The sequence below is a fragment of the Dermochelys coriacea genome, chromosome 5 (assembly GCF_009764565.3).
Source record: "Dermochelys coriacea isolate rDerCor1 chromosome 5, rDerCor1.pri.v4, whole genome shotgun sequence".
Lineage (NCBI taxonomy): Eukaryota > Metazoa > Chordata > Testudines > Dermochelyidae > Dermochelys > Dermochelys coriacea.
In genome coordinates, this window is record NC_050072.1 from 130,539,929 (window position 1) to 130,567,408 (window position 27,480).

Here is a 27,480-nt window from a genome sequence, read left to right on the forward strand (position 1 = left end):
TAGTGCATATTCATTAAACTAGGCCTGTTCCACAGAGCCAATTTTTCTTTTTTTTCCCTCCAGAACCAACCTGCCAAGCCCTGGGATCTGCTACTGCTCAGTGAAGGAGTAACTGTATTAATTATTAAATTATGTTTAATGGTAATTGCACAAGATGCTTCATATGTGAGCTAGCAAGTCAGTAGTTTCCATAGTAAATATATGTGATTATACAGACAAACTAACAGGAGGGTACTTCAGAGGCTAAAAGCATATGATTTTTTTCCCCCTCAGGACACAAGATATTGATCTGTGTTTTTATGTATCAATAGGTGTCTGATATAAAAATGTAGGTGCTGCACCAGTGGAAAAAGTAGTCTTTCCAGTAAATCAAAGATGTGAGTGCATATTCAGGAATATTCTTAACCCTTTGATGGATCCTTCTGCTTTGAGAGTGTGCTTTAATTTGGTGGTGAAAACGGCCACATGTAGTGTTACTGTGAGCAGCAGTATGGGCAGGAGGGCGGTAAAGAAAACCAATCTGGTGAACAATAAAGGCAAAGAAAAATAGACATGAAACAAAGAGTGACTCTTTCTGAGAGACTCATAAGTCATCAGCAGAGCATGGACAACTAGCAACAAAAACAGAAGCATTTTCTCTCAGTGGACACTCAGACCTATTCAAAGTGTATGTGATATTAAAAAAATGCATAGGTAATTCATTACCAATGATTTCTCCCTTTCTGAAGGTCAATTAACATGTCAATATTCCTGATCCCGGACTGAAGTGCAAATTTCAGTGTAGTTTAACATTCCCTTCTGCTTTCATATCCCATACCTCCAAAAGTGTCTCTCTACTACCTGTTTTAATGTTTGTCTCGCCAGATCATGGCTTCCTTGTACACACTTACATTATTCAGTGTGGTGGATTCTTTATCACCTGGAGTCTTCAAATCAAGATTGGATGCTGCTAATAGAGATGCTGTAGTTCAATCAAAAGTAATGAGCTTGATACAAGACAGGAGGAGGGATAGCTCAGTGGTTTGAACATTGGCCTGCTAAAGCCAGGGTTGTGAGTTCAATCCTTGAGGGGGCTGTTTAGGGATCTGGGGCAAAAATTGGGGTTGGTCCTGCTTTGAGCAGCAGGTTGGACTAGATGACCTCCTGAGGTCCCTTCCAACCCTGATATTCTATGATGTGAAATGCTATGGCCTGTATTATCCAGGAGATCAGACTAAATTATCATAGTATTCAGTCCCTTCTGACATTTAAATCTAGGAATCGGTTTATTGATCTAAAATATGATATCTCAGTGAATGGTGCACATTCTATCACACACAAGCTCTTTTGAAAATATTGTGATAGACAGATATAAAGCACAGTGAGTTTCCTATTTTAAATTTGCTTCTTAATAACAATGTGCAATAGATTTGCCAAACATAACATTCTCAAGGCTAAATTGCATTTGCCTCAGTCTTGTGTGTTAAATAAATACATCTAAATAACACCCATCTGGCAAAGTTCAGTCTGAGCATTATGGATAATTTTGTGTATGGTGCAGATGTGGCAGACAAGCCTAACAAAATTTATCAGGAAGTGTCAGATGTAAATTGGGAGCAATTAGTTAGAAGAAGAGAAATCGTGCCTAAAATAGAAATTAATTTCAGAGAGTAAATATGTGAGAAAAGCAAGTACCCACCGTTTTCTTAGGGAGAAGTTTAGGGTCATTTTAAAATCTGGGAAATTCCAAAAACTAGAGGGTTTTTAAAATTTTTCTGAGATTTTATGTCTTTAAAAATATATCCTGATTCCTGCTGTATAGAAAGGGACCTGCCTGTATGTGATCCAAGTGATAATGCTTTTAGGGCCCCATCCAACTACCACTGATATCTATCTGCCAGTCTATTAGTTTATCTGAGTGCCGGTTGCATCAGGTCCTTAGCCTTTAGTACCCATCTTTCTAAAGACGGGGTTGTAATTAGCCCTAATACAGCAGTGCAGAGGAGTAGGGGGCAACACTGATTGCCCTTTCCCCACTCCACATAGTTTGCCCATCTGCATGAGGGCTATTTGGATCTAAACTCCAGGTGCTGGGTGGGAGAGTAGGCAGAGTCATGGTTCTTGCCAGTCAGGAGAGCCAACTGAGTGTGCAGTGGGGAGGAATATGCTGCGTTGTGAAGGGGTGATACAGGTCATTCCCCCTCAGCAAAACAGGGGAGCCCCAGGAGGAATTGTGCCAACAAGGAGTGTATCTCTGACACAGTGCCTCTTCTGGGCTCTTGAAAGAGCACATCTGGCCCTAACAGAAACCCCCTCCCCACCCACCCGGCCAGTACACCAAGGGGTTTGGTTTGGCTCAAGGGAGGTATTTAGTGCTCTGCTAAAGTCATGCAAATTTTCTTCTTCAAAAAACTGAGAGGCCCCTTTCAGTCAGGCAAATCAATCCACTAGGGAGGCAGGGCAGCTCTTCCTTTGTGCCTGGGGCATTGTCGGAGGGTGGGGGAGTTCCAAGGGTTATTCCCTGTGCATAGGCTCCAGTCACTGGCGCGCAGAAAGGATCACTGGCGAACACCACTGAGGGGTGCAAACAATAGCAAACTTGCATCTGCGATCCCCTCTCCATGGGGAAGGGGCACTGTTGATGCTGGTCCAGTGTCTATATTTATACAGACAGTGGAGGCCTGGCTGCCTGAGTCACAGTGCTTTTGACTCTGCTGTCAGTGGTCTTTCCAAACACTAGAACAAGTGCCTATGGACCTCTGCCTGGATCTGGGTTTGTAAAACATGACTGTTTCCGCTATTCTATCCAATTATGGGTCCCTGAACTGAAATAGTGGAGTTTCACTCCCTGAAGCCTTACAAATGTACTGCGTCTCTGAATGCAAATGGTACGTAGTCCTTCACTAGTTCCTTAGTGATGCAGCAGTAAATTTTTCAAAGAGATTTTGGATGCCTCAATTTTTAAATCCCCTACTTGAGACAGCTGAAAGATGACTCATTTCTTGGCACTTTTTGAAAATCAGGTGTCTTTAAGGTGTCTTAATTTGGGTACCCAATCACTAGTTGCCTTCAAATATTTGGCCTGCCATGTCTCAGGAGGGGTATTTCTGCTTTGGCAATTGCTGCATTTGCTGATGTAAGTTCTGAATTCTTGGAAAAGGCTCTTGTTATGAGCAGATAGGAATTCCTCACACAGTTCTCCAGTGCCTCTGTACTAGGATCAGAGGAACGGGAGCCAGAGAGCCCATGTTCCCTGCGGTGTTGTTATTGACAGGACACTAGGGGAACAGGGAACACTGGGAGTTAGGCTGGATTACATAAACAGAGCAGTGCACAGGATTTAATCTGTTTCACTTGTTCAATTTGTTCCAATCCGTTCAATTTCACCTGCAGTCAGCTTTTGTGAATGAAACATGGTGTCTGTGTCTGAGCAACAAGTTCTCTGCCGTGCAGCAGCTGATGGCGTAAGTCACGGAATTCACTCTGGAGACCTAGATTTTTGCAAACACGAACCTAGCCCAGGGATGGATCCAGTGGACGAAGGAGTTGGAGCTGTACGCAGGCCTGGCCTTGCAGGGGGACAACAGCAGCAGGAAAGTAAAACTAAAATGATTATTTGACCTTGTGGGGCACAAGAAAGAGAGCTGCATGCTCTGAAACTCACCATTGCCTCAAGCTTCACAACAGTCCTAAGATCCATGGGGGCCTATTGCTCCCCAAAGCAGAACAAAACTGTGGCGTGACACGGCTTTTTCACTAGACACCAGTTTGAAGAGGAGGAGGTAGACCCCCTATGTTATGCCTTATGCACATTGGCTGCTCCATCCAATGACAGACTTCCTGATTCGGGAGCAGCTTCTCCGGAAAGTGGACCTCACGTTAGACAGATACTTAGACCTGGGTGTGCATCGAAAGCCCCCAAGAAACACTGAAAGCCCTAGGAGGCACAATATCCCCAGAAGTACATGAAGTGAGACAACAGCAAAGAAGAGCAAGTGGCCAAGGTTCCATGCGCATCGTGACGTGCATCTACTGTGGGAGGCAGCGTGAGCATGTAAAGGAGAATTGCCCTGCACTAGGACAGCATTGCAAGGAATATGGCAAGTTGAACCATTTTTATCAGTAAAAAGAAAAGGAGTACTTGTGGCACCTTAGAGACTAACAAATTTATTAGAGCATAAGCTTTCGTGAGCTACAGCTCACTTAAGCTTATGCTCTAATAAATTTGTTAGTCTCTAAGGTGCCACAAGTACTCCTTTTCTTTTTGCGAATACAGACTAACACGGCTGCTACTCTGAAACCTGTCATTTTATCAGTGTGTCCAAGAGCAGAAGAAGGTCTCAGAAAGATGATCAAGAAGGGGATGGCAATGGTGACATCATGACTCTCTCTCCTTGATTCTGAGAGCATATTGGGTACAGGCATTTGGGACAGGAATGCAACAAGGGATAATGCCAACCTCCGTGTCTGCATCAATGTTATTAGGGAAACACCTCATGCAATTTCATCTGAATAATAGGGCCTCCTGCACTGTAATTCCTTGAGGTAAATTGGAATGGAACACACCCATTACAAACAGCAGGTGCAATCTAATATACAATGAGGGCATAATGCAGATTGTAGGAGAATGTGACTTTATAGTAACAAACCTGAAAAATAACCAATGGTACCAGCTGAAGTTTGTGGTGATGGGATGATAAGCACCACAGACCCCTCTGGGAGAGTACAGCCGTAGAAGCTGGGATTTAATCAGGGTACAGTATCAGAATTTTATAGATGCAGTGCAAGAAGCAAAAAAAAAAAAAGGGGGGGGGGAGGAGTCCCATGGACAATTTTAAAAATTGAGAAAAATTTAAAAAGCATATGGGGATGTTTTCAAAGGCAACAGGTGCCTCAAAGAAAAGCTGTTTCCATTTCCCATCTCAATGTGCTTACTACAAAAAAAAAATTCCAGCATGCAAGGAGCTCAAACACTGCAGAGCAAGGGGTAACATAGCATCTGTAGAGGTCAATACAGACCCTAGTTAAGCAGCATGGTGCTACTAAAGAAGCTATCAGGCAAATTACACATTTGCATAGACCTAAAGCTTCTGAACCAGGTAGTGAAAAGATGCCACTGTTCACGGCCTACAATTGGTGACATCTTGCCAGAACTTTTCAAACCAGAATCTTTATGCTCTGTGATGTGAAGAATGGGTTTTGGCACATAAGTGTGGAAGAAGTCTATCATGCTGGCGACCTTTGCAACACCATTTGGTTGCTACAGATGGTCACACATGCCGATAGCATAAGCATAGTACCAGAAGTGTTCCAGAGAAGACTCACCCAAGTGTTGGAAGAGCTGCCAGGGTGAAAATAACTGCAGATATCCTCACTGTAAGTGACGGGAGCAATGATAGGAACCTGAATGAGACCATGGTAGAAAACCAGAAGCTTTTCTACAGCGATGCAGGGACAAGAACATAAAATTCAAGCCAGACAAAGTGTGACTCAAAGGTGAGGTGACATATACTTGACATCTGCTCACAGCAGAAGGTTTGAAAGCAGATCCTAAGAAGATCAAGGTAGTCAGATATGCCAACTCCATTAGATGTGAAAGGGGTACAGCACTTCATAGGAATGATAAATGTTGTGTCAAAGTTCTGTCTACACTTGGCTGCAGTAGTGGAACCCATACATCAGTTAACAAGACAGAATGTTTAGTGGGACTGGGAAGGTTCCCAACAGCAAGCATTTGACGCACAAAGAAATAACAGATGCCCCTGTTCTTGCATACGACCAGCCATGAGAGCCACTGACACTCCAGGCTGGTGGGATTGGGTGTAGCTCTTTTGCAGGAGCAGCCAGTTGCTTATTCCAGCTGAGCCTTGTCTGAGACTGAACGGGGTACTCTCAAATAGAAAAAGAGCTTCAGGCTGTGGTATTTGGAGTGGTACGATTCCATCGGTAAATCTATGGCCACCCACTAGTAGTGCTATCAGACCATAAACCCCTAGAGACAATCATGGCCAAGACCCTTATTCATGCCACAAAGACTCCAGCACTAACAACTAAAGATCAGATATTCTCCACAATGGCTACTGTTGTTCGCTGACACCCTAAGCAGCATGTATACCTAGTTTCAGCAAGCTGGTGTAAGGGGATCAGGACATTGAATCCATTCACATGTTGTACTGCATAGTTGTTGGTGATCAGAGGCTACAGAAAAGGATGTCCAGCTGCAGGCAATCGAGAGAATGATTCAAGCAGAGCCAGATGACAAAAGCCAAGTATTGGTGAGAGCAGAACCATATTCTGAAATTAAAGATGAGCTGAGCGTATAGGGACGGAATCCTATTTCAAGGACACAGAGCTATTGGCCCTGCCTCATTATGCAAGGATGTCATTCAAAAAATACATGACTCACACCTCGATTGTAACAGCTGTCTTAGACAGGCTTGAATGTGTGTTTACTGGCTAGGAATGAATACAGAACTCCGCTTCTTTAATAGGAGAGTGTGACATCTGCCAGTCTTTCTGCTGGCACTTATCACATGAGCTGTCCATCCGACCATAGGAAAAGGTGAGAGCAGACTTATTTACCCTCAAGGAAAAGCAGTACTTGATTACAGTAGACTGCTATTCAAATTTTTGGAAGGTTAATGGCCTGCCTGATATAAGAAGCAAGTCAGTGATTGGCAAACTGAGGGCCCACTTTGCAAGACACAGCATTCTGGATAGCATATTCACGGACGACAGAACCCAATTTGCCTGGGAAGAATTCAAGGAATTTGCATGCAAATGGGAGTTTGACAGGTACACCACCTCTGCAGCATTCCCACGGAGCCATGGTAAGGTGGAATCAGCTGTGAAAACAGCTAAGGCTGTTAGACAAAGCTGTTTCTTCTGGCTCAGAACCCTTGCTAACGCTCTTGGCACACAGAAATACCCCATCACGGGGTACCCAAAGGACCAAAACCTTGCTACCCATAAGGGGAGACCTGTTTCACCCAGAAGGATGGAAATACTGCTGAGAGGAGATAGCCGACAATCAGAGAAAGCAAATACAAGTGTACGACAGGTCAACCAAGGATCTGTTGTTGGCCCTGGAAACAGGCTGTCCTGTGAGGATCCAGTCACTAGAGTTGTATCTAGTGCATACAAGGTGACTACAAAAGAAAAACAAGTGGTAGGCTTACGAACTAGCAGAGACAACAGCCAGAGAGCCCACAGAGACTCAGAGATCCTCACAGAATGGTGAGACAGAGAACCATCCGGAGGCCAACCCCACGGTGAGGGAGGAGACTCCACAGAAAGTTTGCTAGACTTTGGTGAGAGAGAGACAGAGAGGTCACTTCCGGTGTGGTTGCCTGTTGAGCAGACCAAACTATGTCAGAAGCTATGTGACCAGCTAAATTTGTGGTAAAGACAAGACTCCGACTAGGCTATGTGCTAGCAACCTGTGGCCAAAGAGATGGTGGGTGGGGTGGTGTCAATTATTTTTTAATGTTTCCATAAAGTGTTTTTGTAAAATAGGGGAAATATACCACAATCAGTGGAACTGGGGTCAGGGGGCCCATGTTCCCTGGAGGGACTGTTGTTGACGGGATGCTAGTGGATCAGGGAAAGTTGGGGAGTTAGGCTGGAAGCAACCCAGCCGCATAGACAAAGCAGTGCACAAGGTTTAATAAAGTTCCTTGTGTTCAACTCAGCCTATGTTCAGCAGCACTGTTTGTGAAGCTTTCTTGTGCAGAGGTAAGCTAGGAATTGGTGAGGCCTGTTACGTTTCAGTTTATGGCGTTCATTTGCACCCCCATTCAGTCTCACATGGCTAAGCTCTGGTGATGCTACTCCCAGTACTGTTTTGTCTGACGGTTTGTACCAACTTTTCAGTGCTTTTATTATCTCTCTCTAGTGTGGTGTGGCCTCCAGGGCCCTGCAGATGTCTATTGCTTTTTGCAAGCATAAATCAGACTCCCTTAATAACCTTTCTCTCTGGTTTTGTCAATCACACCAGGGACAGTTTTCTCTCTAAGCAGATCATTTTCAGTAATCTCAGACTCTCTCACTCTTTCTGTCTCAATTTGGCTCCAGACTTGTCAATCCCATTTGCTCCCACATGAGGAGACTCAAATTGATGCCACTCAAACACAATGTTCTCTTTAGGGTTAGTCATTCTTAAATATTTTTAAGACTTCCTGCCAAATACATTTGTCTTCCTCAGGCAGTGTCTGTTTATAGTCTTCAAGAGCTTCCTCACCCACTACATGAAATTAAATAGCTACTTCAAAAACCCTTTTCTATTTTATCTGCCCTTAAGCCTTTCATCACACTGTGAAAGCATTGCTCATCAAAGAACTGCGGTGATGGGTTGAACCCATCCAGGTTAAATTGCATTTTTAGCTGTGCCTTCAATCTGTGTTCCTTCCGGACTTCCCACATTTAAAATCCGCTGCTGAGATTTCATCCCATGTGTATGCTCGTTGGGTTCCACTGTCACTGCATGGTCTGTTTGACTTCTTCCTGACCACCCTCTTTTCATGGGTTTCAGAGTAGCAGCCGTGTTAGTCTGTATTCGCAAAAAGAAAAGGAGTACTTGTGGCACCTTAGAGACTAACAAATTTATTAGAGCATAAGCTTTCGTGAGCTACAGCTCACTTCATCGGATGCATTTGGTGGAAAAAACAGGAGAGATTTATATATATACACACACACACACACACAGAGAACATGAAACAATGGGTTTATCATACACACTGTAAGGAGAGTGATCACTTAAGATAAGCCATCACCAACAGCAGGGGGGGGGAAGGAGGAAAACCTTTCATGGTGACAAGCAGGTAGGCTAATTCCAGCAGTTAACAAGAATATCAGAGGAACAGTGGGGGGTGGGGTGGGAGGGAGAAATACCATGGGGAAATAGTTTTACTTTGTGTAATGACTCATCCATTCCCAGTCTCTATTCAAGCCTAAGTTAATTGTATCCAGTTTGCAAATTAATTCCAATTCAGCAGTCTCTCGTTGGAGTCTGTTTTTGAAGCTTTTTTGTTGAAGTATAGCCACTCTTAGGTCTGTGATCGAGTGACCAGAGAGATTGAAGTGTTCTCCAACTGGTTTTTGAATGTTATAATTCTTGACGTCTGATTTGTGTCCATTCATTCTTTTACGTAGAGACTGTCCAGTTTGGCCAATGTACATGGCAGAGGGGCATTGCTGGCACATGATGGCATATATCACATTGGTAGATGCGCAGGTGAACGAGCCTCTGATAGTGTGGCTGATGTGATTAGGCCCTATGATGGTATCCCCTGAATAGATATGTGGACAGAGTTGGCAACGGGCTTTGTTGCAAGGATAGGTTCCTGAGTTAGTGGTTCTGTTGTGTGGTGTGTGGTTGCTGGTGAGTATTTGCTTCAGATTGGGGGGCTGTCTGTAAGCAAGGACTAGCCTGACTCCCAAGATCTGAGAGAGCGATGGCTCGTCCTTCAGGATAGGTTGTAGATCCTTGATGATGCGTTGGAGAGGTTTTAGTTGGGGGCTGAAGGTGATGGCTAGTGGCGTTCTGTTGTTTTCTTTGTTGGGCCTGTCCTGTAGTAGGTGACTTCTGGGTACTCTTTTGGCTCTGTCAATCTGTTTCTTCACTTCAACAGGTGGGTATTGTAGTTGTAGGAATTCATGATAGAGATCTTGTAGGTGTTTGTCTCTGTCTGAGGGGTTGGAGCAAATGCGGTTATATCGTAGCGCTTGGCTGTAGACAATGGATCGAGTGGTATGATCTGGATGAAAGCTAGAGGCATGTAGGTAGGAATAGCGGTCAGTAGGTTTCCGATATAGGGTGGTGTTTATGTGACCATCGCTTATTAGCACCGTAGTGTCCAGGAAGTGGATCTCTTGTGTGGACTGGTCCAGGCTGAGGTTGATGGTGGGATGGAAACTGTTGAAATCATGGTGGAATTCCTCAAGAGCTTCTTTTCCATGGGTCCAGATGATGAAGATGTCATCAATGTAGCGCAAGTAGAGTAGGGGCATTAGGGGACGAGAGCTGAGGAAGCGTTGTTCTAAGTCAGCCATAAAAATGTTGGCATACTGTGGGGCCATGCGGGTACCCATCGCAGTGCCGCTGATTTGAAGGTATACATTGTCACCAAATGTGAAATAGTTATGGGTCAGGACAAAGTCACAAAGTTCTGCCACCAGGTTAGCCGTGACAGTATCGGGGATACTGTTCCTGACGGCTTGTAGTCCATCTTTGTGTGGAATGTTGGTGTAGAGGGCTTCTACATCCATAGTGGCTAGGATGGTGTTTTTAGGAAGATCACCAATGGACTGTAGTTTCCTCAGGAAATCGGTGGTGTCTCGAAGATAGCTGGGAGTGCTGGTAACGAAGGGCCTGAGGAGGGAGTCTACATAGCCAGACAATCCTGCTGTCAGGGTGCCAATGCCTGAGATGATGGGGCGTCCAGGATTTCCAGGTTTATGGATCTTGGGTAGCAGATAGAATACCCCAGGTCGGGGCTCCAGGGGTGTGTCTGTGCGGATTTGTTCTTGTGCTTTTTCAGGGAGTTTCTTGAGCAAATGCTGTAGTTTCTTTTGGTAACTCTCAGTGGGATCAGAGGGTAATGGCTTGTAGAAAGTGGTGTTGGAGAGCTGCCTAGTAGCCTCTTGTTCATACTCCGACCTATTCATGATGACGACAGCACCTCCTTTGTCAGCCTTTTTGATTATGATGTCAGAGTTGTTTCTGAGGCTGTGGATGGCACTGTGTTCTGCATGGCTGAGGTTATGGGGTAAGCGATGCTGCTTTTCCACAATTTCAGCTCGTGCATGTCGGCGGAAGCAGTCTATGTAGAAATCCAGGCTGCTGTTTCTCTCTGGTCACTCGATCACAGACCTAAGAGTGGCTATACTTCAACAAAAAAGCTTCAAAAACAGACTCCAATGAGAGACTGCTGAATTGGAATTAATTTGCAAACTGGATACAATTAACTTAGGCTTGAATAGAGACTGGGAATGGATGAGTCATTACACAAAGTAAAACTATTTCCCCATGGTATTTCTCCCTCCCACCCCACCCCCCACTGTTCCTCTGATATTCTTGTTAACTGCTGGAATTAGCCTACCTGCTTGTCACCATGAAAGGTTTTCCTCCTTCCCCCCCCCCCTGCACCCCCAGCCGGAACCCTCACCCCTGCCCCAGTCCTGATTCCCCTCCTGCCCTCCGAACCCCTCATCCCTACCCCAGAGCCCTCACACCCCCTGGTGTACCCCAACCCCAATTTTGTAAGCATTCATGTGGCCCTCAGGCCACAAAGTTTCCCCAATCCTGGCTTAGAGCCTGTTGCATACTCTTTCTGTGAAGAATTTCCAGGTTTCCAAATGCTAATTTTGTTATTAGTAAGATGATATGTTTTAATTAGTATCTGCAGCCTTACCTGTTATCAATGTTCTCATTCATTTATAAGTTCTTTGGGGACCGGGACAGATGCCCTGTTTTTGTACAGCGCCTAGCACAATGGGACCCTGATCCTCATAATATCAAAAGCCAGTGCTTTGTTTTCAGAACTAAGATGTACAGTATGTCCTCAAGCCACTTTACAGTTTAGACACACGAAAGCCAACATATGGTCCAACTCATGCACTGGCTATGTGCATCAATGATAGCAGCATAGGCTCCACCTTCTCAGTCTGCAGCCAATGGAGCTAGTGCATTGTGGGAAGTCATCTCCATCAGGTTAAGGACTGGCACCCCAGGGAGCCGTGAGGGAGCCAGGAAGAAGATTCAGACTCTGAGTGTGCTCCTAGGACAGCACAACTGCATGTTGTGCCTTACTCAGAACTTGAAGCATTGCTGTCCCTGTCCCTCAAACGATGAAGTGAACTAACCCAGAGCATTGGCATGGAGCGCAAAAAGAGTGGAAGAAACAAATCTCAAGTGGGAAGCTGCAAGTGCTTCTGGCCAAAAGGATAAATGAGTTAAAATCAATCCAAACCCGAAAATCTACATGGAATTTACAACTCTGACAGTGACGATTCACTTCACGATAGTTAAACACAGATCGTGCTCTGCTCAGCTTTCCTCCATCACATTTAAGCAAATTCCAAACTGACTTCCCTACTCAGCTGTGGAGCGCAGACATAATTATGAGGCAAAACAGTCCAGAGCTTTTAATGGCAATAGGATCCATGCTCCATACTGGTTTGAGCGCACTTTGAAGAAGTGGAATTGAATCAACTGAGAAACTAAGAATAAAGACAAAACTGTACATTATGATTTCAGTAAGAACATTTTTATCATGACCAGACTGTGTTCCCCACATAGTAACTTTCATGTCATGTTGCCTCTGTGAGATTAAACTGGGATTTTCAGAGGACCCAAAAAGAATTAGGTGCCAAGATCATGCTGAAATTAGATGGGTTTGGGTGCCCAAATCCCTTGAACTCCTTTTGAACTTCCCAGATTTAATACTTCCAGTGCCTGCTGCTCTATGAAAACATGTCCCCTCTCAGTGAAACTCAGGCTCTGCCTGCCAGAATTTGAATCAATGGTGAGGTTTTTTTATAGAACATTTTTAGAAGTGTTTTTTAAAAAGCAGAGAATCAGAAGAAATGTCAGCACAGTTATTATTAGATGGCTGAAGTGAATGCAAATGCAGTCTGAGGAATCAAGAATGTATGTTTCCTATCCACTCCAAAACCCACCTTCCCTGCAGATATGGGAATGTCATTGTCACTCAGTGGAATCTATCCTATGGATCAGGTAATCTCGGTTAGAAAAGCAGGCAGCATGATCTACTGAATAGGGCCCTGGAGTGGGAGCCAGGAGACCTGTTTTGTTCCCAGCTCTGCCACTTCCCTGCTGGGTGTCCTTGAGCAAGCCACTTCCCCTCTCTGTGCCTCTGTTTCCCTTCCCATCACGTCTGTCTCACCTATTTAGCTTGAACATTCTTTGGATGGTCTGTGTTGTTACAGTGCTTAGCACAATAGGAGTTCCAATGTCATCTGGGGCCTCTAGCCCCTTCTGTAACACAAATCACTCGATCAGCATGACTGCACTGTCTTCACTGCTTTTCAGCAACACCTTGCCTTATGCTCCTGCGTCAGCAACTGGACAATACTCCCTCTGTTAGGGGACACTGAATCTCCTGATTTAGGACCAGATGGTGAACATTTTCCTCCCATGAGGAACTGCTACTCACACAAGTTCTTCACTTGAAATCAAGGGGAGCACTCGTGGCATGACTGCTCGTCAGTGGGGGCAAGGGGTGCACAATCTGGCCTTTGCCTTGTAGAACCCCAGCAGAAGTACATGAAAAGCCAAATTCAACCACCTTTCCTCAGCTGGGTAGGACCTTAATCCTCATTGAGTAAGGTACTTTGCAATCTGCGGGCAGCAGAATCTGTGTAGCAAACGTTGGCAGCATTTGTGTGAATATGCTCTTTTTACGCATGCCCTGAGCTGATACTCTGCTGCTATGGTGGTGTTATTGCAGCTGATAACACTAAGGGTATGTCTACACTTCGAGCAGGGGATGTAATTCCCAGCTTGTGGAGACATACTTGAGCTAATGTACTAAAAACAGAGGGTAGCCCTGGAGGCAGGAGGGGCTAGCCTCTCTCAGTATGTTTCCGCCTAGATGCTGGGCCCATTCTTGGGATGGCAACTCTTTATTTTTAACATGTTAGCTTGATGAGAGCTAGCCTCGGTATATCTCCTAGAGCTGAGAATCGCATCCCCCCCCTCAGAAGTTAGCGTAATGGGGCATCCAGCCCACACTGGCATGAAGGGGTTAAAAAAGGCCTAGAGAGGCTGTGTGAAGAAGCATCCAATAGGAGAGATGCTGTGGGGAGCAGCCAATCCTGGCTCAGCAGGCCCATATAAGAAGAGGTGCAGAGGAGGGTCAGTAGCTTCTGGGTGCTTGAGGAGGGAACACTGTGTCCCTAGTAGGCCGCAACCCTGTAGCACCTTGGACAGAGCAAGGCAGGCAGAGACCCAGGGAGTAGAGAAGGCACTCTGGATGGACTGCTGGGGCTAAGTAGGGATCTGTGGCCACAGGGAAGTGGTCCAGGAAAATGCAGTGGTAGCTGAGGAAAAGTAATGCAGTAGGTGACTGCAGTTCAAAGGGTCCCTGAGCCAGGACCAGGTAGTGGATATGGACATGGAAGATACCCACCAGATAGAAGGGCCTAGAAAGACTGTGATTCCCCGGAAGGGGAGGACTTAAGTGACCTGGCCAGAGGGCCAAGCCATGAGGAGAGAGCTACAGATCTGGCACTGAGCAAAGCAGCAGATTGTGTCATGAAAAGGACGCTGCAGTCCCTGGAGTGACACGGGTCAGAGAGCAGACGTGATGGCAGGCTAGGCACCCTTGGGAGAGGGTGTACCAAGCTGAGGAGCTAATCCTCAAGAGGGCCAGCAGGTGGCACTAGCATGGTGAGGTGAGCTCTGTCACAGGCAGACATCACCTTAGGGTTGGCGTATCACAGCTCCTCTTCAGCCATACAAAGGAGTAAAGGGAAATAAAGCACCCCCTGGATTCTCCTCCTGCCCAGATGGCAGCTCTAGCTGATGGGGACAGATGTAGCCGGAGCTGCTGGCCCAGTACCTCCTCACTGAAACATGTGGGTGGAGAGGAGGCAGACCAGGGTTGGGTGTTGGCAGAGCCCTTGGTCTGCCTATCTCTTCGCCCAATTCGCTGGTTGGAAGGAGTCAGCTGTTGCATGAAAATGGAATCACAGTTCATTCTCTAGTCCGCTCCTGGGGTAGTGTGGCTACCAAGGTTTGTGTTGGATTCTTATCACTGACAGGTTTTATTCCAGCTTGGATGTTTTTCTAAAAAATCTGCTCTAGGGATTAGTTGGGAGATGTTCCATGGCCTGTGTTTATACAGGAGATCAGACTAGATGATCCCAATGGTCCTGTCTGACTTTGAAATCTATGGACCTCTGACCCATCCCTCAGTTGGGAGAGATCTGACATGGCATTCTAGCTCCTGTTGTAATGGCACTTCCAGTCATCTGTGATCAGAATAGAACAAACTGACATGTCCACATAGAACAATCAACAGTGTGTCAGTAATAAAAATTACCATGGTTACAGTGGAATCATTTTAACTGTAATGCCTAATAACAATTAAATGAATGTTTTAAAAAGAGTTAGACAGCTGCTCAATATTTACCCACACTGCTTTGTGTGTACATGCTAGAAATGTGATGTTTTCAGAAATGTTTGGTATTCTGCGTATACAGTAGAACCTCAGAATACGAACACCTCAGGAATAGAGGTGGTTCGTAACTCTGAACTATTCGTATATCTGAACAAAACATTACGGTTGTTCTTTCAAAACTTTATTAGTGAACATTGACTTAATACAGCTTTGAAACTTTACTATGCAGAAGAAAATGCTGCTTTTAACCATCTTAGTTTAAATGAAACAAGCACAGAAACAGTTTCTTTATTTTTTCAAATCTTTTTTTAAAAATTTTCCCTCTTTTTTTTTTTTAAGTAGTTTAACACAGTACAGTTCTGTATTTGCTTTTCTTGTCTCTGCTGCTGCCTGACTTATGGCTCCAAATGTGGTGTGTAGTTGACCACTCAGTTCATAACTCTGTTGTTATACACCGAGGTTCTACTGTAGCATAACTGACTCTGCTGCAGGATGTTGCAGTGAGATGGTCGATGTCTGCTGATGAGCTCTCTGTACTATCAGCTTAGAAGCAGACACTGGCTCTGCAGGCTTCCGTAAATGCTCACACACTTTAGGTAGTGGAGTGTTGCAGTACTAGCACTTCCCATAACAGAGTCCATAACAAGTTCACCAGATACTAACAAGATCAACCCAGGAGTTTCTTATCCAACCCCAGTGGGATGCCCAGGGCATGTCTACACTTACCTCCGGAGCGATCGATCCAGCGGGGGTTGATTTATCACATCTACTCTAGATGCAATAAATCGAGCACTGTCCCATCGACTCCAGTACTCCACCGGAGCGAGAGGTGCAGGCGGAGTCGACGGGGGAGTGTCAGCAGTGAAGACACCGCGGTGAGTAGATCTAAGTACGTCGACTTCAGCTACATTATTCACTTAGATGTGTAATTTAGATCAATTTCCCTCACCTCCACCCCGAGTAGACCAGGCCCCAGTGCAGGATATAAAGGTTACTGCATCCTTTAGGTCTCCATAGACTGTGCCTGGGCTACTGACCAGTGTTGCCAGCTCTTATGCTTTTACTGGGAGTTATGTGATATGTATTTGGTGTTTGGGTTATTTTTTTTTTTCATCAAGTCCCAGCTCCTGAAGTCAAATGATTATGTCAGAATCTCCGCTTACTACTTTTTTCAGATGGAAGCATCTAGCCCGCAGGCTTTCAAAGACAAGCTTGGAAATGTGCCCCGGAAAGGCTTCGAAACCAGAAGTCAAATAAAAAGCGCCCAATATTTATTTATATTTTTAAAATCTCATGGTTCTTTTGCGGCCTGACTTGTGCCTTTTTGAAATCTGGGGCTTGGCAATACTAGTTGCTCCCTCTAGTCCACTTCTGTCCTGGATACATTCATGCACTACAGACCCCATAGGCCAGAGTCCAGATCAACTGGGGTATGACGACACTGCAAAGAAAAACCTGTGGGACTGAGTCTCTGAGCCTGGGTCAATAGACTCATGCTGGGGGGCTAAAAATAACAGTGTAGGAGTTCCCACTCAGGCTGGAGCCAGGGCTCTGAAACCTGGTGAGGGGGGAGAGTCTCTGAACCTGGGGCACATCTGCACTGCTATAGTTAGTCCCGCAGCCCAAGTCAGTTGACCTGGGCTCTGAGACTTACTGCCCCAGGTTTTCTTTGTAGTGTAGACATACCCATGGTCGTGTCAGGGCCCCTCTACACCCTCGTCCTGCTGTCACACGTGCACTTATCTCCATGTCTCCTGCTAGCAGGCTCCTGCCCTGCACCCTCCTGCTGTGGCTCTTGCGGGTGCCCTGCCGCTGGCAACAGACAGCTTCCCTGCTTAGATCTCAATGGTAAAACCCAGCTCTCAGGCTGCCACCCCCGAGCCTGCTGTCTGCCCAGCCCTGACCCCTTCTGACCTCAGCATTTTACTGGCTTTGCCTGTGCTCTAGATAAGGGGCTCTCAACCTTTCCAGACTCCTGTACCCCTTTCAGGAGTCTGGTTTGTCTTGGATACCCCACATTTCACCTCACTTAAAAATGACTTGCTTATAAAATCAGACATAAAAATACAAAAGTGTCACAGCATGCTATCACTGAAAAATTGCTCTCTTATTGTATCATATCATTATAAAGTAAATCAATGGGAATATAAATATTATACTTACCATTCAGTGTGTAGTATGTAGAGCAGTATAAACAAGTCACTATGAAATTTTAGTTGGTACTGACTTTGCTAGTGCTTTTTATGTAGCCTGTTGTAAAACTAGGCAAATATCTAGATGAGTTGATGTGCCCCCTGGAAGATCTGTGCATATCCCCAGGGGTACATGTACCCCTGGTTGAGAACCACTGCTCTAAGGATTATGGAGCCCTCTACTGGCTAGATGTTGGACTGAGTAACACCCTGCCAGCTACTAGCTAGCTCCCTTGTCTGTAATTCAGTCAGGTGGTAGGAAATGTACCTTGTAAATAGACTGCAGATTAATTACACTCCCTCCATCAAATAGAGAATATTCTTTTAAAGTGAAAAAAGGTGCAGCTTTTCCAATTTCACCACTGGATGCATCCGCCTCAAGCCCCTGAAGCCTATTACTGTCCACTGAAAGAGCATGATCTACTTTATTTCGTGTAAAGGTGTAGAGATGAATATAAAGAAAACCTGGGTTGTTAAAAAATGCTGTCATCTCCAGGAATTATTAGCTCCCCAGCTAATGTCTGGAAAGCACAAATCACGACTTGGTGGTTCGACAACATGTAGCCAATACAAAGGGCTAGACTGTAACCTTGCAATGTGCCTAGAGTAAGAGGTAGCACGTATCACCCTTGGAACAGAACAACAAATGAGTAATAATTCCTCCTCTGCTCCTCACTCTGCTTTATGTGAAGGGTAAATTACCTCACACCTTGTCATGGAGCAGTTTATTCCAGCCAGCTACCTGGTCAGTAAGTAGAGAAGGGTTCCTCCCTCACTCCTCCAAAGGAGGGCGCATCTGGCAAGCCATCCTTATGCTCATCCCTATGGCTGGAGTTGCAATCTGAGCCACTTTACTTCACTGTGGAGTAAAGAGTTGTGAGACACTAGCCCCAAGGAGAGGCCAGAGGGTTGTTGGAGGGAAGGTCTTTTGCAGGACCTGTTGAGGGAAGGGGACTTGTGTGGGTGGACAGGATGTAAACATTCTGAGGTTTCCACCTTCCTAGTTCTCTGTGTTTTGCTGCTGCTGAGGTTAGTTACCTGAGGCTTGCTGCAGGAAGGCTGGTTTGCTGTATGCTTTATACCCTCATCCCTTGTAAACACCTGCAGTTCCTTCTTTTGCCCTTTTAGTTCTACAAGCAGGCCAAGAAACAATGAAATGAGAAAAGAATGAGGCAACAACCTATAAACTGAAACAGCTGATCACATTGAAGAGGTCAGTCAGTACATAGACACCCAATATAAACCCACCATGGGTTCCAATTCTGCCTTCTCACCCCCCTGCCAGCCCATTAGCTTCAGCCGACTGACAAGAGATGGCACTTGAGGCAAAATTTAGCTCTAGCCACCAGGTTCAACTGCAGCTTGTGTCTTAATGGAACATTTCTTCCTCTGAGTGTGGTATTGAGATAATGGAGAGCTGGATCTTCGGCAGGGGGTGAGATGCTAAAAGTCTGTTTACAGTTCTGTAGTGTAGGGCGTTGTGCCTGGTGATCAAGATATCCACTCATGTTGGTCAACACAGCTATTTGAGAAGGTGGACACATTGTTATTTAAATCCCTCTGATTTTTCTTCAGCTCTCTCCTTTCTGCAAGTATGTTATCTAGAAACAATGCATTTTCCTTTACTCCACGTAAAATCAGCTGCAGTTCTAAATACTCAAACTTCTCAGTACCTCCAGCCGGAGCTCACAGAAGTATTATGCTGCCTCTCCTCCCTCCCTATTAAACAGTCATTAAGCAACTTTACTGGAATTACCTGCACCACTTCTTCTCTCTTGGGCTTCAGTTGCAGAGCTGTCATTCTCTGAATGCGTTGAAGCAATTCCCAGGTTTCTAAGAGGAGATGCATCCTGGACTGAAGAGCCCTCTGATTCTCGTTTCACCAAACTATGAGATGCTGTTTGTTTGACTGCCTGGAGGATGCTCCAGAGGTTTCTCAGAGGGAAAGAGTGAAATGGCTACTGTTTGCAATGGCAGTTGTACATGCCTCTCTGAAGGTAGAGTTTAACCTTGTGAGTTGAAATTTCTGTGCATGAATTAGGGTCTAGGATTTATTTGCATAAAACAGACCCTATCTGACCAGTAATGCTTTGGAACCAAATAATGTTTTGTTTGCTTGCCTGCTTATAACCTGAGGGCAACTGCACCTAGGAATTATTCTAGTCAGAGAGATTGAAGCAGAACAGATTCCACTGGTGACAATGAAGTGCTTACAGCTGGCAAGAGGCATTTCTCCAAGATCTGTACAGATCTAGAAAGATCATCTTCAATACATCTGATGACTTACCAGTAATGTAACATGTTTTGGTTCTCCAGAGATTTTATTCTTGTTTCTAAGATCATATTTACTTTAATTAGTTTAAATTCAAGTAGTGGTTTCAGATGCAGTGGTTGCAAGATCTATCAGTGGAGTTTCCATTGCCTCTGCAAGGTGCTTGGCTCCCTCCGTTTGTCGATCCAGATCAGTAACTCTGGCTGAAATTTTATTTTAACCTTGTTTCTAGCAAAGTCGTCATGGACAGTAATATATTGGTTCTGACCTGGATGAAATATTTCTCTGAAAGCCTCATATATAAGTACTACATTTGCTCATTAAAAATAATAGTCTTGTTCCAGCTATTGTGAGGGTTGATTTCTTGGTAATTTTTCTTCACGGATAAACTGCTATGGATGGCAAACATATTTTCATCTTTTTTTTTTCTTCTGTTTTGAATAAGCATCCTGAAATGAATCCGTCCTTTTCCCTTTGAAAATGATTGGGCTTCTATTTAATCGAGATTGGTGCAGAAGATATCAGATTTGCTAGAGTTCCCAATTTGCATACTAAGTTGTTGAGCTTTTTCCTCTTTAATTTAAAAAGTTATTTTTCTTCTGGCAAGAATTTTTTATAACAGCAAGGAACGTTGTACGTTTTATAAGGCTTGGCATTTTGATTCTGTTATCCAATATAGCCTGACAGCTGAACTATAAAAGAGTCAGCATCAATGCAAGACATTTGTCTTGAATTATGGAAAAATAGTCAATGGGAAGTCAGTCAAGATTGCTGCTGAGAGTTAATGCTCACCAGCATGAGTAAGGGTTTCACAGTCTAGCCAGAACTTCCATCTCTTCCTAAGTCACTATTGAGTCTTGCTTGTCTAAGCTGGGAAAGTCTGTGGGGAAATGGGCAGTGGAGAATGGGTCACATGCTTTCCAGGGGTGTTTGTATCTAGTCAGTGCAATGCTAGAGGCATTAGGAACTGTCTAGTCTATTGCTTTGGGCTCCATCATGACTCTCCCTCCTGTTGCTTGTTGTGGGGGGCAGAGGGCTGCACGCTCTCTCTCTCTCTCTCTCTCTCTCTGTGGTATACTGGTGCCTGGGTGGTTCACAGGGACAGTTCCAAGTGGTGGATTTGTTAAAGTTCTAAATGATTTCTTGTCGTGTATTCCATACACCAAGAGCAAAGCGTGTCCTGTACTTTCCACACCCCGTGACTTTGCTTTAGATTGAGGCAAAGAAAGAACACGAGAAAGTAGAGTGTGTCTTAGGCTAGAGCTGAGTTCCCACTGCATTACTAGCTTGAGCTTCAGGGGCACTTGAGCTTCCGCTCACCCTTACTACCAGGTCAGCCAGCTCAAGCATAAGGGCCAGAAATCTGTGTGTTGGGAGTCTGGTAACACTTGAGTTGTACCAGTAGTGTTCGCTCCAGATACAGTGAAGACTAACTCCTAGAGTCTCCAGCTTGAATTGCCCTGTCCCCTCCCAGATAGGCCAACTTCTTGCAGCTAAAGTTGCAGTACCCAGAAAACAGTCATAGCTATGTGCACCACAGATTTGGGTCTGGGCTACCTTAGATCTTGGGTAAAATTTTCCAAAGTGCCTATGTCCCATTTTCAAAAGTGACTTAGGCACTTCAGTTCAACTCCTCAAAGGTATTCAGGCTCCTAACTTCCATTGCTTTTTGAAGATTTGGGGCTTAGGGTCCTTCTATGACCCTTAAACACTTTGGAAAATAGTCTCCCTTGTCTAGAGTAGGAAAGAGATGTTTTTAGCGGATATTTGAATTGTGTTTAAAAAGGTGTTAGCATCTAGTGCAGACAGGTTTTAACATCTATAATGTGTTCGTGAACCTCAACATAACCTTGGCCACTTTTCCTAGTCTAGACATTCCCTTAATTTAAAATGTGTGTGCTAACACATTTTAAAATATAACTTTTTTTCCGCTAGTTTAGACATGGCAACTGAGCCCAAACTAACAGCTCCCAGGTTTAAATTGGTGGGGTTGGGCGGCAGGGCATTTTCAGTGTAGGTTCTCTGTTGCTGGAACTTATAATATTCTCACCCATTGAACTGACAGATGTCAAATTTGTTTACCGTAAAGTTAGGCTGCAGACCCCAAGATATCTGGTGATGGTGTTCCCCACGCTTTCTAGTAGATGGGAGCGTGATTGGGTAGTTATCAGAGAATGGCATGGGTGTGTTGGAGGATGGAATTGTCGTCATTGGTCAGGAGGATTATATGGACATTGGTCCATTGTGGCATCTCTATGCACTTTTGTATTTAAGTACATGTGCAATTTACTTAGAGCATTAGGTAGGTATGTTTTATAAAAGTTAAAATAAATATAAAAATAGCCTGAGTGCTGCAATCAACACATTCTGTAAATAGCTTGACTCCTTGGAAGTTCCCGGAGACTATATCAGGAGCTGTAAAATGTTCCTAATTTCACCTTTTAAAATAAAAGTTCAAACTGCAGCAACTCAGCCTTCCATAAATCACTCACAAATGTGGTGGCCAGCTGGTAAACATCAAAGGAAACACTGCATTTTAAACTGCCCTCTTCCTCTGACAGTGAAGTTGGAAGGCTGCTCTGCTCCTTTATGAAGACTGAATTGCCCATCTTTTTTTTTCTTTTTCTTTTTCTTTCTTTTTCTTTTGAGTGGTTCAAAAGTGGCAGCTGTCTGACTATGCAGCAACACTACACACAGAAAAGAGAGTAAAGAAAACTACAGCCTACGTGAGTCCTGGGATGGAATTACAATTGGAATTGTATTGGTGTTTAGGTGCCCTCTATGCTTCAGACCCCCTAATAAAGTAGATCACGTTTTACTCCGATCTGGCCTTAGAGTGTAGATCAGCTCCTGTTCTCATCGAAGGCAAAGGCGATTTTTGCCATTGAAATTAATAGGAGCCATGTCTGGCCTGTGTTTTGTTTAGTATGACTCCAAAATCTGTAAAAATGATGGATTTTGGGGCTCAGCTCAGTAGCTCGTGGACCCTAGACAGAAGTGGAAACACTCAGAGCTTGCTTTCTGGATGGGATTTGAAACAGGAGAGGTGTACATTCTGCACTCTCCGTGATCAGATCATTACCTTCTTTGACTTTAAGTCAGGCCTCAACCTTGCTCTGGGCAAAGGATCTGTTTAAATGGTCTTGCCTCAGACTGAATGAGGTGGTTAGTTTCAGACTTGAATGCTGGATTATTTTTTGTCTTGGACTATTGATACAGTGACTGCTTGGGGGTGCAGGAGGCCTAGAGAAGAGCTGTTGCCAGGATCCCCTGTGACGCATTAACAAGCAAATGACATTGTCATTGAAGGAGCAGAGCTGAGGGAGCAGGGGTTGCTGTGCTCCAGAGGGAGCTGTCCCATGGAACAGATCAGCACAGCAGCTCTCCTCTTATAGTCACCAGGGCAGAGCCACATGAGGTAGCAAATCAGCCCTGCGAGCCACGAAAGACTTGGCAAGCAGGGAAAAGCCCTCAACTGCACCAGTGATGTATGTTCCCCTAAGGACACTTTTCCTTCCTGTCCCTTCCCTTTCCCCAGTACACCCCTCCAGTGGTGACTGCAGTGAGAGGGGAATAGGAGCCAGCTCTGTTGGCCCTTTGCCTGCTGGGGACTCCCTTGTGCTGTGGATATCCCCATCAGGGAACTTGATGGCAGTTTCCCCTCTCTTTGAGTGGCCTGAGCTGTGCAGAGAGTGTGGGAGAGGTCAAGAATCTGGTGGTCTTGGTTTATAGAGTAATATCTATAGAACCCTATTTGGTTCATCCTCAATGCGCTTTCCAGTAAGTGTGAGAAACTGTTGTACTATGAAATAATTCAATATTATTTACATAGCAATTTCATGGTTGGCAGAAGAACTGATTGCTGCTGAGAAATGGATAATTCATCATTTTCATCTCTCATAAGGTATTAAAGAGAATTCAGGTGTAGCTTGCATGGTAACCTTAACTCTACCCCCTCATGTAGATGCATTATGATTGTCTATAATTACATAATTCTTAAATAATACAATATACCATCATACAATTTATCCTACAAATGTAGATACACATAATGGACTAATACATTTTTATTAATTTAGATGTTGTGGGTAAAACACACTTACTTATAGTAACTTTTGTTCTTCAAGATGTGATGCAGATGTGTATTCCATGTAGGTGTGCACACCCAGCACTCAGGAGCTGGAGAAACTTTGCCTAGCGGTGCTTGTAGGGTCAGTACTCGCATCCTGTGGCATTACCCCTTCCCCAGGCCATATAAGGGAGGTAGTGCCCTGACCCCCATCTGCTCCTTCGCACTGAACATCAGAAGCAGAGACTCCAATGCAGAGGGGACAGGGTGGATTTTGAAATACACATGGGCATCACATCTCGAAGAATAACCCTTACAGTAATTAACTGTGTTTTCTTCTTTGTGTAGATGCAGCCATGTGTTCCATGTAGGTGATTCACAAGCAAGACCCACAGGAGGTGGGGCTCCGAGTCTATTTAAACAAGGATTGCCTTCCCAACATTTGCATCTCAGTGGGATGCCGTAGCAAAGGCATTGTTCATAAACATGTACAGAAGACCAAGTGGCTGCCTTGCAAATGTTCAAAATGGGAACCAACTTCTGCTGGTGCGAGAGACAAGCCGTGAAACTTGCACTGACTGGGATGGAGCAGGGCCACCTTTATATGGCCAGGGGAGGGGCTAAGACCACAAGTGCTGCCCTTACGGGGTACTGCTAAACAAAAGTTCTCTGGCTCCAGCATGCTGGGCACCTACACCTACACGCACACCTACCGGGAATCTGCATCTACTCAAAGAAGAAATTGTCTCCTCTAAGGTTGAGATTTTAATTGTGTGGGTCTAGATTGTGGCTTTTATGACATAGCCCTGTGAAAGAAGCAGTGCACAGCCCCACCATGCCCAGAGGAGCACTAGGGGATTGTGCATTAGAGGTGCAAAAATCTCTCCCAGGGCTGTTCCCTGTCCCGAGAGAATGAGTAATCTGTTCCATCCATTAAAATGGAGTTCATTGCCTCCCTGGGGTGCCAGCCCCATTACAACCTTAATCAGTGCCTCTCCATAATTAAATCTTTCATTTTTGTGCTTTAACCCATCTGATTACATCAAGATGATTTTTACAAAGTTCCTGAAAAGCAGTGATCATTAATATAAATAAACTGTCTACTACTGTGAATGAGTGTCCATCGTTATGGTTGACGATAATCCCGGTGGTTGCACATTCTTCCATGCACCTACCATTAGGGTAGCACTAAACACTGATGTCACGGAGGTGAGGTGCTGCATACCCACATGTGCTTCATGTGTGTGCATCTGCCGCTCTGGTATCATCACTAGTGACATTACACTGATCCAGCTGCCCCTCCATGTGATGTCCACTGGAAGGTAGAGAGGAGCCAGTGGGAGGAGATCTCGTCTTTCCCTCATCCTTCCCTGTGGAGCAGCAGAGCCCACTACCAGGATTTCATCTTAGCCTCACTCCTTGCTGAGATCAAGGGTGTCCCTTGGGCCAGCACATTCTTTTACGCACCTCTGGGAGGGATCCTGCCTGTGAGGGCCTTTTTGGGCTGTATTAATGCTGCTCTTCATTGACATGCATTTCTGCCTTTCCTGTTATGGACCCTCTCTTTCCTCAAGGCAGTTAAGATAGCTGATCTATGGAGTAGGAGGCAGTGCCAGGAAGGCCACCTTCTTCCAACAAGTTGCCAGCATTGCAGCTAGAAGGAATCAGTTTGCCTACATGGTGCTCCTGGCAGATGGGGTGTACCATGTGTAACCATATAGGTCACTTCTCTAGGGCTGTCTGCCTCTCGTTTAAGATGTTTTATAACATAGGATATGTTGCAAAACTATGAGTCGGAGTTACGTTACTTTATCAGCTCTAGAAATAACAAACTTCTGCAGATTCTCTCCCTTCTTCCCTTGGCAATTGTACTAATGGTACATGAAAATTCATTCATTATATTTTGCTTATTCAGTTGACATCTCAAAGGATGACAGCTAGGAAATGTAATATTCTAAATAATATCTCCATAAATTTTGCATCCACCACCATGATCAGAAAACAACAACCACCACCATCGGGATATTTTTTTTTAATAAAGTTAGGAATTTCTGATGGCTAAAGAGCAAAACTTGTACCCGGTGGCCAGATTTTTTTTTTTGCTTACCACAATGAAATCCCATTGATAAGATTGGGTGTCCACGGGTGTACATGTAGTTACTCAGATTGACAGCTGTTTAGGGAAGGAACTGGCTTTTTGTTGTGAGTTTGTATAGTGCCTAGCACAATGGGGTCCTGATCCATGACTAAGCTCTTAAGCACTACGCAATGATGCTGCTAATAATAAAGATGATGATGGCAGAATTTGCCCTAGTATACACTAATATGGCATGTTTGCTCTGCTGCCTAGTCTTTATGACTTCTATTATACAAAAATAGCTGCTACCTCACCACCAATCCCAGCTTTGTAAAGCTGATTCACCAAAGCATCTTTTTGACATGAAATAAAGCATTTCATTGCTGGAAAATTATTGTGTTTTAATTAAAAAGAAAAGGAGTACTTGTGGCACCTTAGAGACTAACAATTAATTTGTTAGTCTCTAAGGTGCCACAAGTACTCCTTTTCTTTTTGCGAATACAGACTAACACGGCTGCTACTCTGAAACCTGTGTTTTAATTATTAGCTATTCATTTCAATATCCCTGGAGAAATGATGATTCCCTTCCCTTCTTTTCCCTTTGTTTCCCTCATCACCATAGCATCTGAATGTCTTGCAGTAGTGTTTTCAGCAATGCCACTAAGATCAGTCCTGTGTGTGCTTCAATTCATTCTCTCATCCTTTCCATGGGGGTGGGAGGATGACTTGTGTATGACATTTTGTGGTAAGTTTATTTTATTTAAATAAACATTTCAATGTCCACACTGACTAGAGAAGCCCAGACAGAGGTGCACTTTGTGCTTGGAACAGAAGTTGGAGGGGTTTGTGATGGTTTTTAATTGCTGGGGGAGTTCATTCCACAGTGTAGGACCAGCCCTGAGAAAGCTGTGTCTCCTGCACAGATGAACTTTACTCTTAGAGTAGAAAGTTCCATTGTGCCAGAGGAGTGGAGCTATAGACCAGACTCCTCATCTTGGAGCTGCAAGTGATCTTTTAGAAATCCTGGGCCACGTTCCAGGTAAATCTTACACCTCTGAAGGTGTTAAGCTTCAGGAAGATTCATAGCTCCTGATTCTTATTTACAAAGCAGAGTAAACAGTCCTTGGTGTAAATGAGAAACTGGCCCATAAGGTTTAATAACAATTCAGAAGGAAGCAGGAGGTCACTGATAACACCCTAGGAATAGTACCAGAATAGTGGATGTAATGGTCTAGGGGTCTGTAATTACCAGATGCACATAGCCATTGTTCCAGCATACAAAAGAGTGCATTCCATTGCTGGTTGCCACATCATCTGCTGTGAAATGTGAGTGTAGCTTCTTCATTTATTCACACTGCGATGGTGTAGAAAATAGCACCATTTCTTGGGGAGTTGGCGATGCTATGAGCCAATAAAGATATGTAGCTTAAGAAAAGCCATTACTGTAGCCGTGCATTCACCCCGTTCCTCATGGCATCATTATTCTAAAGTTGGCATTTGTGCGCTCAGTTTTAGCAACTGCTAGCTCAGGATCACTCAAGTGTTGTAATGGGGAGGGGCGGGTGAGCTCATCTGTAAACAAATTGCACTGTTAATTGTTTTGTCAGACTAGTCACTGAAAAGAGTGGTTTTACATTTTTATCAAAGCTTTGCTGAAGCTGAGAATTCCTCTGTGCCAGTGTGACTTTAATTCCATAAAGAGCACGTCCTGCAAATCTCATCACCTTCACCCATAGGTATTAAACTGC

The 27,480-nt window shown here is 44.5% G+C and overlaps 1 long non-coding RNA gene across 2 annotated transcripts in view; it reads left to right on the forward strand.

Moving 5' to 3' along the window:
- Positions 1-24,947, forward strand: part of LOC119855928 — a 54,554-nt gene extending 29,607 nt beyond the window's left edge. For both annotated transcript variants that reach the window (XR_005293076.2, XR_005293077.2), the window contains exon 3: positions 24,004-24,947. This is a non-coding gene — a long non-coding RNA (uncharacterized LOC119855928). The remainder of the gene's footprint in view (positions 1-24,003) is intronic.
- The last annotated feature ends 2,533 nt before the right edge of the window (positions 24,948-27,480 follow it).